General features: G+C 38.8%; 1 protein-coding gene across 7 annotated transcripts in view; it reads left to right on the top strand.

Annotated features, from left to right (window-relative positions):
• Positions 1–17,884, top strand: part of KANSL1 (KAT8 regulatory NSL complex subunit 1) — a 180,245-nt gene that overhangs the window by 108,794 nt on the left and 53,567 nt on the right. The gene's annotated exons all lie outside the window — the stretch shown is intronic.

Raw genomic sequence — 17,884 nt, 5'->3', positions numbered from 1 at the left:
TCCTAGGTATGTATGAATAGAGAAAATATAGTATATATCTGAGTTCAGTACATCTGAGGTTTTAGGCATCTACAAGGGGTCTTGGAACATATCCCCCACAAATAGTGGGGGACTACCAAATACATAAACAGGCTATTGCTAACAAAATTTAAATTACTAAATGTTTAATTTTTGTGTGGTACAACGTCCTCTCAGAAGTTGAGTCTAGCTCTCTCACTGTACCATAAGTCTTGGCAGATCAGTTGCCTTATCTGTGAAAGACTTGGTTCCTAGGGTTCTTTCTTTTCTTCTGTGATTCTGAAATTAGTAATGTGAATTCTAAAACTAATCAGAAAATGTGAAGCAAACCAGACTGTTTTCTATTGTATTTTTCAATCCCAGAGGCTCTTTCCCTGCTTCATGACATTGGTGACTAGCCTGATGAATAACCCACTTTCCTGCACTTCTGTGCCATTTGCCTGGTGTCTGTGAGCAACTTAAGCCTTTTATGGCCATCCTCTATGATGACCCTAGTGATCTCTGGGGAAACATTAAAAGCTGTGTGTGCATGTTTTGTAATTGCCATAGCATTTCTGCTCCTCTATAAGGATTGTATCTATTGGTTTCCTTAGAGATGTTTGGATTGCTTGAACACACTTTTTGGTGGGAGTGGGAGCGTCCTACAAATAAACTTGTTTCTCATTTGTAATGTCGTAGTGAAGATTTGTCTTTCATTTAGTTTGAAATCACATATAGCTTCTGAAAGGTTATATATGCATACGCCATCATGTAATACACTCTAAAATTACCTTCATCTCTAGAATGTATATTTTTCCTAGGACTTTGTTTAGCTTTCATGAGCTGTATAATTGGTGGGGGGTGGGGAGGGGCTGATACAGAACTGTTGCTGCTCTGTACAAGTTTATCCTCTTTCCTCTCCTGCAGTAGGGAAGAAAGAACAACTGTTGTAAACTTTTTACTCTTTAAAACAATTCTGCTTGCCTTACTTATAAAAACAACTAAGTGTTGTAAAAGAAATGTTGGAGCAAAGTTGTGATCGTTAGTTAAAAAAATTGTAATGAGATGGACCTCTCCCTGGACAGACCTTTATTTTATTTAGAGAGAGAGCCCCTGCCCGAGCATGTGCTGGAGGGGCAGAGGGAGAGAGAGATTCCCAAGCAGGCTCCATGCCCACTGCAGAGCCCATCCTGGGGCTTGATCTCACAGTCCTGAGATCACGACCTGAGCTGAAGTGGTGTCGTCCCAGCCACCCAGGCGCCACTGGACAGACCTTTAGAGAGTGTCTAAATGAAAAGGAGAGACCGTAAAAGAAAAATTGTTCTAAAGCTTTATCCAGACAGAATCTTCTATGTGATGTAATTTATAACCTCCTTCTGGGAAGAAATTAGCATTTCTATTAAAATGCTAAAGCAGTTGGCTGATGAGTTTTTTAATGGGATTAAGATTGCCCCCCCCTCCCCCCCCCCCCCCCCCCCCGCAAAGCTAGTTATCTACTCAGGAAGTTGACTGTCAGCTGTCAGTCAAGAGTCTGATAACTTAGGCATTGTTTTCATTTTGTTGTCTAGTTTAAAATGGTTTTTGCCATTCTCTTTTCCTTTTAAACATTCATATCAAAGATTATTGAATTGGCATACTAGAGATGTTTTCTCTCGCTTACAAGGTTATAATAAAATGTTAACATGTGGTCATAACTAAACTGGGGAAACATTATTATAAACTATCAAAAATGTAGTACTCCTATGGGGAACTTGATGGTTGTGTGCTTAAAGAACTTCAGATAAATTTTTTTCTAGTCTTATCCGTATCCTTCTTCCCTCTTTAGAATTCATATTTAAGAGTAAGATTTTTTTGATACTTAACCAGTCCGATTCAGGTAGATGTTCTAGTTTTAGGTGTTGGGTTGCTTAGAGTCTCTTTAGTCTAATTCTGGGTCCAGGGCTCTTAAGAGTAAACAAATTGATTAGGTACATAGTTCGTAGTTCAGGAACTCCTTGGCATAAAGATAAGTAACTTTGTAAGAGCTAACTTTTGACACACCAGTTATTGTAGTTTGTTATTAATTGGTAGGGACCTTGTTTGCAGGACATACAAACATGTCTTAAACTGGGAACAAAATGTTGAGTCTCCTGTTTATAATGTGACACTTAGGAGCAAAGATGGGTAGAATTTTAGAGCTAAAAGGATCCCAGAGATCAATTTTGCAAGTGAGAAAACTTGAGGGCCATGCAAGTAAAGAATAGATTGGGGACTTGACTTCCTTTAATGGTGGAATTCTTTATTAGTTCAGTATAGATGTTGCCATTTGGATAGTCAGTGTGTGTTTTTCTCTTATATGGCTCCTGCTTATTTCTCAGAATAGATCATTAGTCTTAATTTTCTATATTTTTATTAGGAAGAAAATGTCAAAGATGGTCATACTGACAAGTAGCCTTATTTCTGAGTCAGTAAAACAGTTGTTAAATTTTAAAAAGACGACGTATGAGTCATAGTTACCTGTACCAATTAGTTAAGCCAAAATAATTTTTGAAAATCAGAATGTAGGGGCGCCTGGGTGGCTCAGTCGTTAAGCGTCTGCCTTCGGCTCAGGTCATGATCCCGGGGTCCTGGGATTGAGCCCCGCATCGGGCTCCCTGCTCAGCGGGGAGCCTGCTTCTCCCTCTGCCGCTCCCCCTGCTTGTGTTCCCTCTCTCACTGTGTCTCTCTCTGTCAAATAAATAAATAAAATCTTTAAAAAGAAAATCAGAGTGTAACTTTTAGTTCGTGTTGGTGTGCCAGACTCTTCTGAGCATCTTTTTCTGATACTTGCTTTAAGAAGTTGACTGACTAGGGGTGCCTGGGTGGCTCAGTTGGTTAAGTGACTGCCTTCGGCTCAGGTCATGATCCTGGAGTCCCGGGATCAAGTTCCACCTTGGGCTCCCCTCTCAGCTTGGAGTCTGCCTCTCCCTCTGACCCTTACCCCTCTCGTACTCTGTCTCCCGCTCTCTCTCAAATAAATAAATAAATAAATAAAAATTTTAAAGAGGTTGACTGACTGGATTGACTTTTGATGCTGGGAAAGTCATTTACTCTGTTGGGCCCCATTTTGGTCTCCTTTTGACCATTTTAAAAGTTGAGATGCTTAGAGATAATCTCTGAGGTTTCTTTCAGATTTAAAAGTATTTGGCACATTTTGAGAGAGCAATTTAGATTTAGACTTGGCATCATCAAGAGATTGATCAAGAAACTTAAAAAATATGTATGAGTCTTATAACTAAGGGAAAGAATTTTTGTTAAAGCACCTGGAGTGAATTGAGCTTTTCCTTAGTGAATTAAGCACAATTTCTGAAAAAGTTAATACGGCAGTGGATACTCTCTTAAATTTATACTATCCCTACTGTTAAGAACAAGAACTCTGGGCCAGAGTAGAGAAGTCATGTCCTGGCTCTTCTTCTTAGCAGCAGTGTGAGCTTGGACAAATTTCTCAACCTTTTTATATTAATTTCCTTAAATTCATCATTGTATAATGGGGTGATAATGAAATAATACCTGTTTGAGTGTCATTAAGTTTACATGAATTAATATATGATGTGCAGTATTCTGTATATAGTAAGCACTACATTTGTGATTTTTACAATTTGTGTTACTTAAGAGGAAACATGAGTAAAAGGAAGTAAAGCTTAAGATCTTATTATATGATCACTGAGTGTTTTTTCTCAGTAGTCCTGTTGAAAATCAGAGACTCTTTTTTTTAAGATTTTATTTATTTGACAGAGTGAGAGAGCACAAGCAGGGAGAACAGTAGAGGGAGAAGCAGACTCTCCACTGAGCAGGGACCACGGCCCGCACAGGGCTCAATCCCAGGGCCCTGGGATCATGACCTGAGCCTGAAGGCAGATAGATGCTCAGCTGACAGCCACCCAGGCGTCCTGAAAATCAGAGATTTTAACGCAGGTATATTGCCATTATTCTAGAAGCACATAAAAAATTTTTCCCATGTGCTTGGGTTGTTTTGTTTTGTTTTAAGTATTTCAAGAACAGGTTCTTACTGAGTTAAGATGAACAATTATTGTGGTCACTTGTCAATGATCCTCAGTTTGTGGTGTGTTTATCATCACTTTTTTTCAGTGAGGGACCGCTACAGAATAATCTGCCTCTGAAGCCATTTCCCTCCTCACCCTTCCCCCCCTTCTATGCAAAAGATACTTGGTGTCAAGTTCCTGTTTCTCAAGTGTGTTTAAGGAACTCACATTTACTAAAACAAATGCTTGTCATTAGATGGAAGGGCACAGAGCTCCTTGTGGTAGCCTGGTTAGTTCAGTCAGGTATGGCAGTCAGAAATACTAAGGTCGCCTTCAGCTCAGGTCATGATCCTGGAGTCCTGGGATTGAGTCCCGCATCGGGCTCCCTGCTCAGCGGGGAGTCTGCTTCTCCCTCTGACCCTCTTCCGTCTCGTGCTCTCTCTCTCTCATTCTCTCTCAAACAAATAAATAAAATCTTTAAAAATACTAAGGTCAGCGGGATCTACCACTTACTGAGCACTTAACCGGATGCTAGGTATTGTGCTTAGCGCTCTAATGGATAGCACTACTTACTGATATCTCACAATTATTAGGGCATTTGAAAACGTCTTTGTGCGTTCAGTCGTTCTTTACTGCAAGCTGATTTGATCTCTGAGGGCTGACTAGGTCATTAAAAATTAATTCCTAATGGGTGGGGGTGAGTGGGGAGTGGATTTATATACCATATGGTAAAGAATAACCTGACAAAATAGTTTTCAAGTTCATGTGGAGGAATGTTCAAAAGTTACCAAGGAAACTTTGAAATAGAATAGCTTATATATGTCATACAATTCAAGATTCTAACTATTTAGGAAATGGTTTGAAAGAGTGTGGGAATTGAGATGTGAGAAGTTTGTTTTATTTGTAAAAGCATGTGGAACATTTATAGTACCCTCAGTAAGTATCCATTCAAGTTGTGTATGGTTGGTTTTAAGAATATGGATCATATAAATACCTTACTGGCCATTTTCATTTTGTAATATTTTCCCTGGTCTTTGTAGACTTGGACTAAAAGTGTGGGTTATAGTTTTGTCTTTTCTTTGGTCAAGAGAGGCCAGAATGGCTTATGGGGATCTGTTGGTACCAAATGAGAAAGAGGTTAGCTTCACTCAAGGATTACTTTGGTTTTATGTATTACAAGGAAAAGTTGGGATCATAGTTCTAACTTCTATTCTTTGTTTTTTCCCTTCCTCTTTTCCTCCCTCCATTTCAACAAATGTCTGACTACCTACTGCATGCCAGACATTGTTCAAGACACCAGGAATATGATAGTAAACAAAAGTCCCTACTCTTCTAGAGGGGGGTTTTTAGTGTATCTGTCGGGGGGGGGGACAGACAATAAGTAAGATAGATAATTAAAATATTTTACAGGAGGAGGGATGGAAAGGAAAGAGAGAGAATGTATTTGTTTGGGGAAGAGGGAAGGCTTCATTGAAGTGACTTATGAGGAAAAGACCTGAAGAAAGTTAGGATGTCTACCTTGGGGATACTGATTAAAAGTTCCTGTGGTTGATAGCTTATCTGGCATGTTCAGTGAATAGTAGTAAAAAGCAGTGACTGAGAGGAATGAACCAGGGGAGTAGGAGATGAGGCCAGAGAGCAAGCAAGGATAGAGTAGGTAGTAAGTGGTGCATGACCATTTGGGGCCATACAGGTTATTGTAAGGAACTTGGAGGGTTCGGTTTTGTTTTGTTTAGAGAGATGGGAAGCAACCAGAACTGATACTGGGGAGAGGAGGAGTGATGTCTTCTAACTTGTCCTTTTGTACAACATCATTCTGGCTGCTGTATTCATGCTGAATAGCCTGAATTTGGTCAAGGATGAGAGCCAGACCATTTAAGAGGCTCTTGGCAATAATCTGGGTAGTATGGACCAAAGAAGTAACAGTGAGGGTGGCAGGAAATGTCTGTGAATGCTAGACATATTTTGAAAATAGTTCCAATAAGATTTACTGATGGACTGAATGTGTGTATATGTTGGGGTGGGAGTGTGTCTGTGAGGGGGGTGGGTACAGGGTTTGAAGTTAAGGATAACAGAGGTGGTTTTTTGTTTTTGTTGTTTTTGTTTTTACCTCTAAGCAGATCAATCCAATTGAAGCAGGTTTGGAATGGTATAAAGGATGGTGAAGAGGGAGTATCAGTTTTGAATAGTAAGTTTGAGATGCTTTTTAAGACATTCAAATGCTGTTGAGTAGGCAGGTATATTCGGGAATCAGGAATTCAGAGGAGCAGTTTTGGTTAGAGATAAGAATTTGAGCATCAGAAACATAGCCAATACTTAAAGCTATGATATTTGATAAGATCCCCTAGGAAGTGGGTGTAGGAAAAAAGATTGAGAGGTGTGGGCCGTTGGAGTCTTAAAAAGAATTCAAAAAGGCAAGAGAAAAATCTATGAAAATATTTTAAGTTGGAGAGAGTGATCACCTGTGTTAGATGCTGCTGATAGGTCAAGAGTGATAAGGACAAAGAATTGGATTTAGCACAGTGGAGGTCATTGGTGACCTTGACTAGCAGTTTCAATGCAGTAGTGGGGGTGAGAACTCGGATCTAAGAGGTAATGGGAGAGAGATTAGACATAATGAATCTTTGTTATAAAAAGGAAAGAGAGAAATGTGGTAATAATGTTTTCTCTGGCCTCTTATTGTTAGCTGACCTCCTGATCCTTCCCCTTTTCTTTTGCTGCAGAGCTTACCTGCTGTTGTGGGTGGTATTCCTGTTCCATCAGGGGAATGATGAGCCTGTCCAGGCCACTTTTGTTGCTAGGTTGGAAGTTAGGAAATGCTAGGCTTGGGTTACCTTCTTTTGAATGGGATTTTTTAGATGCCCTGTTACTCTGTCGTTTTTTTAGTCCTGAGGTCCCTAACCAGTTCACCTTCCTGTTTCCACCTTTCACAGTTTTTCTTTGGTTGCCTCTTGGTGTAATTTTCAGGGTTTATAGTTGTGTTTTACAGGGATGAGCTAGAAGAAGAGAGTCTACACCGTCTTGCCTGGACCAGAAGTTCTTCTGTTTAAGAACTGATAAATTAACAAAATGATTTTTGATTCAGCTTCATTTTTTTCAAGATGTGTCCTTTTATGGCTAAACCCCAGTAGCTCTTGAGTACTGTTTCTGAAAGTATGGTCTTGCACATTTGTTGCATAGGAACTATCCAAGAGGCTTCTTTTCATTCAAGTCCCTGGGACTCACTTCAACTTTCAGATACTTCTTATACACGCTAAAGTTGGAACATCACTTCTAGAGTTGAGCATTGAAAAGAACATTTGTTCTTCCATCTTTCAGTTAGCTGGCTCAGTAACTAGAAGTAGCTAAATGGCAGGGCCAGGATTTGGAATTTAGTGTTGACTAACTGCATACACCATATTCTTTCTAACAAGCTGTACTTTGTTTTTGAAGTGAGTAGAAAAATGTTTCTCTATAGAAATCCTATTATATAGTTAATCTAAGGGGCTGAATCCATAGATTTCTTTGATCTAGAGTTAGCCAGAAACAAGTCTCCCCCGTGGAATAAGAAGTGCTGGTGTACCTTCCTCCTCCTTCCTCCTTTTTGTCAATACATTGTGCTTTTCTGCTCCTCCACTCTACTTTAAAGCCCAGGGCTGGGAAGTTGGGAAATGCTGAAGATTGGAGATTGTTTTTCTTTCAGTTTTTATGGCAATGTTGTGATGATTATGAAAGTTTCTAAGCCCCCTGCTGCTTTACAATAAGTACTTTAAGTTGTAAGATATGCTCCTTGTCAGTCTCTTGCTTAGGTGAATGAGTTAGATCAAATAAAGCTACTCTTTTTTTTTTTTTTTAACTTTTTTTTAAGGTTTTCATTTTTTTTGACAGATAGCACAAGTAGGCAGAGCGGCAGGGAGAGGGAGAAGCAGGGCTGAGCAGGGAGCGTGACTTGGGCCTCGATCCCAGCACCCTGGGATCATGACCTGAGCCGAAGGCAGCTGCCTAACCGACTGAGCCACCCAGGTGCCCCAAATAATAGCTACACTTATACTTTAATTTATAGCTCTTGAACGAGTGGGATTATTTACCTATTCAGGATTTTCAAAGGAGGAATTAGTGTCATATGTACAATTTGAATATTCTGACCTCAGTTTGAATTTTGAAAGGTTCTAAAATGGAATCCACTCTAAAAAGAACTCTGTAGGGCACAAAAGTAGAAAATTGATTGGCTCACTCTGGAGGAGCCACTCTGGGGTAGCAGTTCTTTGAATAACGGAGAGTCTTTCACTATTAACTTTGTCATTTTGCTTTATTCTTAAAACATAACAGTCCTGTTCTCTAAAAAAGACACAGTAACTAGGCCAGTGTTTTGTTCTGAATCTTCATGCTTAGATTCTGTGTCTAGTCCTACAGCCAGCCAAGAAGGACTGTAAGCCACTTCCATCCGTCTTTGTCATGCTGTGTTTTTCTCTGTTGGAACCCTTCAATGTGTCAAAGGCATTCTGGGCTTTTCAAGCTTCAGTTAGGTGGGTGTTTTTTTTGTTTGTTTGTTTTGTTTTTTAAACGGTTTGAAAATTAAGCAGTACAAACCATTGGCTAAATCTGTCTCATATTTTTTTTTAATTTCCTGGGAATTCCTTATTTGTAAACTACATGTATGCAGATATCATTGAAAATTGATCTACAGTTAAAACACATGCTGGGTAGTACCCATAAAGAGGCATGGATAATCTAATTGAAGACCGAAGTCTTCATGACATGACTTTGGAAATAGAGAACACATAAATAACAAAATAAGATGATCACAGTAAACTTGAAGAATACAAAGTAATGAATTCTGAGATACAGTTCTCCAGGGGAAAGGGAGGTGGGTGCTCCTGGATATTTTCAGGTTGGAAACTTGAATTGGATATGACAAACAGATTGACCTGAGTACTGCTACTCAGGGGCTGTGTTGGAGAATTATTACATTTTTTGTTCTCTGTGTTTGGCAGATTTACATATTATGTAAATTTTACTGTGATTAATAAACCTGACAAATGGGCATTGAGAAGAGTTTGGAGTACCTTAAATCTTCAAAGGCTGGGTGTATTTTAGTACATATCTCAGTCTTTTTTTTTTTTTAAGATTTTATTTGTCAGAGAGAGAGCACAAGCAGGGGGAGCAGCAGTCGGAGAAGCAGGCTCCCCACGGAGCAGGGAGCCCGATGGGGGACTCAGTCCCAGGACCCTGGGACCATGACCTGAGCCGAAGGCAGACGCCCAGCGACTGAGCCACCCAGGCTTCTCTGTCTCAGTCTTAAACATGTAAAAAATTAAAGGTACAAAAGTACGAATAATTTATCTATTGATCTGTACTAAACACTAAATAAACTAAAAGTAGAGGTTGAGTTTATAAAGTTCAAAAGTGTGGACTTTGGGACAAGGATAAAAATAAATGTGGGATATTCTAAAGGAAAAATAGTTCTGTTTCTTCTGCAAATAAATTGCAAGGAGAAAAAGAGGAAACCTTACAAATTTTAGATGTATTAACCAAATACAGTGTGTGGATTTTCAAATTGGAGAAATCAGTTGAGACAGTCCAGAATATTTGACCAGTAACTGGATATTTGACATTAAGGAATTATTGTTTTTTAGATTATGATAGTGTGTGTGTGTGTATATACATAGAGCACAGTATATAGATACTATATTTTAAGTGAGTTTACCTTTTAGAGATACACATGGAAATACATACAGATGTACTAATCTGATGGCAGGGATTGACTTAAATTAATCCACGGGGATCGGGGGTAGATGTATAGATGAGATAGGATTAGCCAAGAGTTAATAATTACTGAAGTTAGTTGATGGTTATGTGGCAGATCTTTATCTGTTAGCTTGTATTTGAGATTTTTCATTTAAAAAGTCAAGAGGGCTTCTGGGTGGCTCAGTTGGTTAAGCTACTGCTTTCAACTCAGGTCATGATCCTGGTCCCACATCGGGCTCCCTGCTCAGCGGGGAGTCTGCTTCTCCCTCTGACCCTCCCCCCTCTCACGCGCGCTCTCTCTCTCTCATTCTCTCTCAAATAAATAAATAAAATCTTTAAAAAATAATAATAATAAAAAAAAAAAGAGCCCAAGGTAAATGCAAGAACATAGGCCAAGACCAGGACTGCATAATATTGTTTCATAAAATTAACATGGGTTTCAGAGTTCTGTATGATCTGGCCCTACTACCTGCTTATATCCAGTGTCAACTCCAGTGCATTCTTCCACTTGTTTACTGTTTGAGCTCCAGGTACAGAACCTGTATACATATCATTTCTTCTTAAGACATACCACAATCCCTTGTATCTTCTATGCATCTCCACATCCCCCTCCCCCTGGGACCTCTCATCCTGAGCAAGTTTGCCTGTTCACGTCCTCATTTATTCTTTGGAGCTTATTAGGTTAAATGTTTATACCACAGAGAAGTCTTCCAGATCCCTCAACCTAGATCTTATGTCACAGCCAAAATCTCTTACCTCACATTTTGCATGATTGTTTATTAACATTTATATTGCCCATTAAACTCTAAGCTTAATGAGCCACAGTTCTTGTTTGTTACTACTGTATCTCCAGCACCTACTGTAATCCCTGGTAATAAATAATAGGTGCTTAAATATTTATTAAGTGGCACTGGGGCGGGGGTGGGGGAGAGGAAGAGTTCTTGGTGGATGAAAGTTTGGCTTAAGTAATTTGCCAAATACACAAATCTCTTCAATTTCACAGGTAATCTGGTTTAAGAAGTAGGACAAAGGGGTTTAAGTATTCAAACCCCCCATCCCACACCCCTCACCCCAGTCTTTATCAGGATGAGTTGGAAGTTTAGAATTGGCTCTGGTAGATTTGTTTCCTGTTACTACAAACCTCTCTAGAAAGCTGATATAACCAGTTAGAATGACAGATACAAAATGCTTCTTAACCCATTCCCATCTAAGTTTTATTTTACAGCCAAAACATGAAGGATATTTGATGGTAGACTCCCCCCCCCCCCCTTATTTTATTTCCTCCATCTCTGTAAATTTGGGCAGAGGGTAATGTCATTGAAGTTGTTACTGAATACAGTATCTATTCTAATGAACTACAGTTGAGCCTTGAATATAATGTGTTGAACTGGGAGGGTCCATTGTACGTGGATTTTTTTTGATATAGTACTGTAAATGTATTTTCTCAATTTTTTTTCCTAGCTTTATTGGAAGGATGCAGTATGTAATACATATACAAAATATGTGTTAAGTGACTGTTTTTGTTACTGGTAAGGCTTCCAGTCAACAGTAAGCAGTTAGTTGTTTTGGCATCGCAAACCCCCACGTTATTCAAGGGTCAACTGTACTTCAGTTTTGCTGTTTAGAGTGGAACTTCTTTAGATGAGCGTGAAGCCCAGCACTCAGACTCAGAATTCTGTTGATAACTGAAAACATCTATTTCCTGTATTTTTCTGCCTCTTAGAGATTTCTTTATTTCTCCTCTTTTCCCTTCTTTTGTATCTTTTACGATACAGAATTGGAATCCAAGGTTATGTTTATTTAATCTTTTCTAATACACAGATTGTACTTTGCGGTTAGGATTATATCATTTTATGAGTGCCACATTCCCATGAGGCTGATGTTGCTGTTATTTCCAGAGGTCGGTTTTCATGTCTATGATCACATAAAGTAAATAAAAGTAAGAATTTGGGTTGAACCTATATTCCTGCTCCTTCACCTATTCGTTTCAATACTACTTTTGAGCTAGGTAGTGAATACTTATATATATATATATATGTATATATATAATTTTTTAAAAGATTTTATTTATTTATTTGAGAGAGAGAGAGAGAGCACATGAGAGGGGAGAGGGTCAGAGGGAGAAGCAGACTCCCTGCTGAGCAGGGAGCCTGATGCGGGGACTGATCTTGGGACTCCAGGATCATGACCTGAGCCGAAGGCAGTCGCTTAACCAACTGAGCCACCCAGGCGCCCATATATATATTTTTTTAATGTGGCTCTCAATAATGTCAAGATTTTCTGTTCTTGTGACCCTAACTCCCTGGATACTGTGAATCTAGCAACTTTTTGTATGCTCTAGATGTTCAGGGATGATCTCAACTTTACTTACTTTATTCTGCTGGTTTTATTTTTTTATTTTTTAAAGATTTTATTTATTTGACACAGAGAGAGAGACAGCAAGAGCAGGACCAAAAGCAGGGGGAGTGGGAGAGGGAGAAGCAGGCTTCCTGGCGAGCAGGGAGCCCGACGCAGGGCTTAATCCCAGGACCCTGGGATCATGACCTGAGCCAAAGGCAGAGGCTCAACAACTGAACCACCCAGGCGCCACTTCTGTTGGTTTTATAAGTCATCTAAAGAACCTGGAGATTTCATAATCTAGGTGTCTCAGACTTTCTTGCACACTTGGAAGTAGCACAGAACTCTGAGATAATTTGTGTGCCAGTTTTTCAACATAGTGCTGTGTAACTTGGCTGTAGACAGTCATTTTACTTTTAATTTGTTAATAGAACTTTTTTTTTTACATAAAGTGAAAGAACTGGAAATAGAAATGAAATCAGAATCGAAGAGGAATTATTACCATCAGGTCTTTCCAGCCTGTTCATTGTTGTTTAATGAGATTTTTAAAAAATTTCTAGATCACAGGGTTGTGAGATCAAACCCAACATCAGGCTCCTTGCTGGAACCATGGACCCTGCTTGAGATTCCCTCTCCCTCTCCCTCTGCCTCCCCCCCCCCCCCCCATATATATATTTCTAGATCAGGGAAAAGTAGTATCCACCAGCACTGTTCTGCTGGATTAACAGATTGTCCATCTTGGAGTAGAACTTAGGTGATTTCATTAAAGACAGCAGTAGGTGAAGTATGACACGGTTTGGTGCCTAGCTTTACTGTTCCTTTTAGATAAGTCAGTTTTTGCTGTAGTTTATCTCTGAGAAAAAAGAAGTATCTGTCACTGCTGCTTGTTGCTCTGCTGTCTGGCGGTGCTACAGGCATTGAAGATAGGGTTGATCAAATAGAAAGAGTTGATATGTTAGTAATATTGCAAATTCTTGTTTTTCTCTTAGCAGAAATTACATTCCTTAATGGCTTTTATTTTAATAAAATCAGTGGTAACCACCTCTGAGTTAAGTGATTCATATCGTTACCTCTCATGGTACAATAGGAAAGTTTTTATCAGTGACATCTTTGAGGATTTAGTGTATAATTCCTAATTTAATAAAAATAGGAGGAGCTTAAAAATCCCCATGTTGATCTGTTACTCCTCTTCTAATGAAACATTTCCATTAACATTACCATTCAAGGTGATTTTAGAAATTAAAGACAAAAATCACTTTTTCTTTTTCTACATGGGCCATCATGTAAGCTGAACCCTAAATTTTCAAGTGTTTTCCACTATGTAGTTTCAGTGTTTATAAATAAAAGAGCTTTTTTAGAGGAAATGATTTTTTGTTCAAGTGAGTAGCATAAATATTTTATATTCTTGGATCCTATAAAATACCCTAAGTTCTGGATATATGGTAATATTCTTCTAACCCTCTAAAAAGAAATCTATATATACAGCACATACTATTTTATACAAATAGATACTGGTAGATAGCTGGCAACATTAAAATGTATTATTCATGTGGTATTACCAAAGGAAACATTGGTACCGTATCTTCCTGCATTTAGGTAACCAAAAATCAATCCATAATGTAAAATTTTAATGGATTTTCATACAGCACATGGAGAGAAAGCAAATTTACCAATGAAACGTTTATAAAAGTGAGGGGCAAAATAGGAGTTAAAATTAATTCTCAGGCAGTAGCCTGGTAGGTGTAGACAAACATTTTTGGTACAAAACTGGAATAAAGTAATATACAGCAGAATAATAGGAGGCATTCTAGCGTCCTGTATAGGCAATGAAGTTAAAACAATTATTTCACGAATTGTTAGCAAAGAATAAGCAACAAGAAAGAATTGAAAGACTCATCTGTGTTGGAATCCATATCTTTTTCTTCATCGTTCACAAGGACTACATTAGAAACCAATTCAGTATGTAATTATCACTGTGCAACCTTAGGTGTGTTCTTTTTTGAAGTCTATACGACTAATACTAAATATCTCCTTGATCTGTAAATTATCAGAGTAATAAATTTACATTTTCAACATTGGGGGAATCCACCTCTCCCTCTGGTAAACTGAGTTTCTGTGACATGTTTTATTTGTTATGGGGGAGGAAGGTTAGATGTGAAGATCTTATTCTTTCAATAATATTGTGTGGTGTTCTGCTCTGTCACTGGAGTGTGGTGACATCTTCAGAGCTACCTCAGACTTGTTAACTGTATACCTTTGCTAATAGTTTAGCTTTCTGCCCATATTGCTGCTATTATAAACACAAGATACTGGGGTGCTTGGGTGGCTTAGTCGGTTAAGTGTCTGCGTTTGGCTCAGGTCATGATCCCAGGGTCCTGGGATCGAGCCCCACATCTTGCTCCCTGCTCAGCAGGAGTCTGCTTCTCCCTCTCCCTCTCCTCCTCCTCTGCGCCTCTTCCCCCACTCGTGTGTGTGTGCGTGTGTGTGCGCATGCAAAGGCTGTTCTTTAATATCAGAGAAAAATAATATTTATTCATTAAAGTTCTTGTGAACTGAAATATTTTAAGTAATCTTTTCTTTTTGAGTCTCAGACTTTCAAACAGATTTTAAAATGTTTTTATTTGTTTTGTTTTTTCCTTCCTTGACATCAGAGAAGAAAGGGGAAAAAAAAAAGAATTCTTTTGGGTGCACCTGGGTGGCGTAGTCGTTGGGCGTCTGCCTTCAGCTCAGGTCATGGTCCCAGGGTCCTGGGATCGAGCCCCACATCGGGCTCCCTGCTCTGCGAGAAGCCTGCTTCTCCCTCTCCCACTCCCCCTGCTTGTGTTCCTTCTCTTGCTGTGTCCCTCTCTGTCGAATGAATGAATGAATGCTTTTGGTTAAGATGTATCTAAATTCAGAGATAACAAATAGGTTTCATCTTTCTTGCCAATTAAGAGTGCTTGGTGTCCTGGAACAGTGTCATGAGAAGGCTTATGAGCTAAGTTCAGGATCATTGGGAGAGGCTGCCAGGATTCGTTGTCCATCAAGGGTGACTAAGGAGGAAGCACTGTAAATTTGCCAAGAAATTTTCTTTCCTTTGCTTTAGTTTTCAACATTAGGGTTTTGTTTTGGCTAGCCACTGTCAGTTGTTAAAACAAATTTGTGAATAAACTGTCACTAAATGAACATTGTGTTAATTTTACTAATCACTTTCTGTCTTTGAATTGCTTTTACAATATTTGACTTCCCTTATACTTTGTTTTCCTGAAGACTGGATTTGAAAAGAAGCCACAGAGGATCTATATGGTTCCTTACACATAAGAGTGACAGGAAGTAATGAGGTTTGAAGGGAGTTTATTTAGGAAAAGTAGTGTGTAACTTACGTTAGGAGTAGTAGCTAAGGAGGTTTATTGGAGTAGCCCAGTGGTGATATGATAGATGGACATTTGGTGCTGTGGTAGCTTTGGGAATGAAATGAACTTATAAAACCAGGAGATTTAGCAGGATAGGAAGGTGAACCTCGTAGAGGATTGAAAGTTGGAAATTTGATATACAGGTTAACTAGCTTTGCCTCCTATAAAAAAGGTGGAGGGGCATATTTAACCTCTTGAGGTTCTTTCCTGAATTTGGGCTAGAACTAGACCAGCAGCCAACATTAAACCAGATAATTACACTTCTTTATTAGAGAGAGAGAGAGAGAGAGAGAGAATGGGGGTGGGGCGAGGGCAGAGGGGGAGGGAGAGAGAAAATCTTTAAGCAGGCTCCATCCCCAGCACAGAGCCCACCCAGAGCCAGACCTGCGGCCCAGTCTCACAACCCTGAAATCGTGACCTGAGCCAAAATCAAGAGTCAGATGCTTAACCGATGGAGCCACCTAGGCACCTCAGATAATTATACTTTTTAAAAAAGTATCTTGGGGCGCCTGGGTGGCTCAGTCGTTAAGCGTCTGCCTTCAGCTCAGGTTGTGATCCCAGGGTCCTGGGATCTAGCCCCGCATCGGGCTCCCTGCTCGGCGGGAAGACTGCTTCTCCCTCTGCCACTCCCCCTGCTTGTGTTCCCTCTCTCGCTGTCTCTCTCTCTCTGTCAAATAAATAAATAAATAAAATCTTTTAAAAAACATAAAAAATAAAAAGGTATCTTTACATCTTGTACTGATTCCATCAAGGTTAATGAACTATAAAATGCCCTCTTTCTAAAAGAGAAATAATTGGATAATACTTTATCACAGTGGTTGGCTTGAATGGCTTATTTTTGGACCATATAAAAGTAAAATATCATTGCTAACCTTGGTCTTAATTATAATGGTATAATTATTAACTCATTTCTAATCCTGCTGTGGTTAGATGTGTTCTCTCATTCTCTCATTGACTTTTTTTTTTTTTAAGATTTATTTATTTGAGAGAGGGAGAGAGCAGGAGGAAGGGCAGAGGGTCTCAAGCAGATGCAGACGTTGAGCACTGAGCCTGTAGAGAGGCTCAGTCTCATAACCCTGAGATCACGGCCTGAGCTGAAACCAAGAGTCAAATGCTTAACTGCGCCACCCAGGCGCCCCGATATTATGCTGTTTTGTTTGTTTTTAATCTCATCAGTAAACTATGTTAAAGTTCACTTAAAGGCATTTAAAATTTTTAGTAGTGAGTGTGTATATCCTGATTGGAGGTGGGGCTACACGGTCATTGTGACTGCTACTTTCTTGGAAAAGAATTTTATGGAAGATTATGAAATATCTTGATTACAGAATATACCAGGTGCCATATACCCCCTCTAATATTTAAGGAATGTTAAAATGTCATATTTCTATCAGACTTTTTGTTTTTATTTTTATTATATTTTTTAAGGGTTTTTTTTTTTTTTTTTTTAAGTAATCTCTGTGCCCAACATGGGGCTTGAACTCACCACCCCAAGATCAGAAGTCACGTGCTCCACCAACTGAGCTGTCCAGGCACCCCAGACTTTTGTTTTTAAAGAGAAATCACACATTTCATTATTAAATAGAGCTAAAATCCAACATCTTCATTCCCCTTCCCAGGGTGATGAGGACCCCGATCCTAACTTTGTTGAATATCAGTTCTATGCATGTTTTTATACATTTACTATTTATCTATTGGTAACAGTCCTTATTGTATGTTTATTCTTTTTTAGTTTTCTTACAATTTTTCCATTCCATATTGTTGAGATTTAGTCATGTTGATACATATTATAATAACTATTAATAAGCAGTAGTGCATTAAATTCTTCTACTACTACTGTGTTATCTCAAACAACTTATTTCTTAGTTTATTTCCCTATTTTAGCAAATTAGATTGTAACTTTTAGCTATTACAAACTCTACTGCAGTGAATCTGTTTCTTCATGCAGATGTGCAGGTGTTCTTAGAAATAGAAATTCATGATGGTTGGGTATTCACATTTTTCTCTCTAGCCAAGTGTTTTGAAATTACCTTTCAGAAGCAGACATGCCAGGTTTTATTACCGGCAGTGTATGAATTGCTGTTCTCCACATCTTACCAAAACTTGGTTTTTCCAGTCTGGGTTTGAAATAGCTTCCTAATATTTGACCTGATACTAATATTTTAACCAAAAATCTAACAAGGTAGGGCGTATTTTTATGTATTTATTGACCATTTGGATTTCTCTTACATGAATTGTCTATTTATTGTTTATTAGATTGTCCGTTTTTTCACCTTGTTGGAGTTCTGTTCTGTATTCTGATATTTAATCTTCTACCGAACAGCAGCTTGCCTTTAACTTTATTAAGTCTTTTGTTGTATGTTGAAATTTAGCTAAAATGTTTTTTGTTGTCTTATTTAAGGAATCCTTCCAAAGATACTTTTCTTTCAGTTT

The sequence above is a fragment of the Zalophus californianus genome, chromosome 16 (genome assembly GCF_009762305.2).
Source record: "Zalophus californianus isolate mZalCal1 chromosome 16, mZalCal1.pri.v2, whole genome shotgun sequence".
NCBI classification, from domain to species: domain Eukaryota; kingdom Metazoa; phylum Chordata; class Mammalia; order Carnivora; family Otariidae; genus Zalophus; species Zalophus californianus.
Note: the sequence above shows the minus strand (reverse complement) of the source record. Positions and strands in the feature narration are given on the sequence as shown.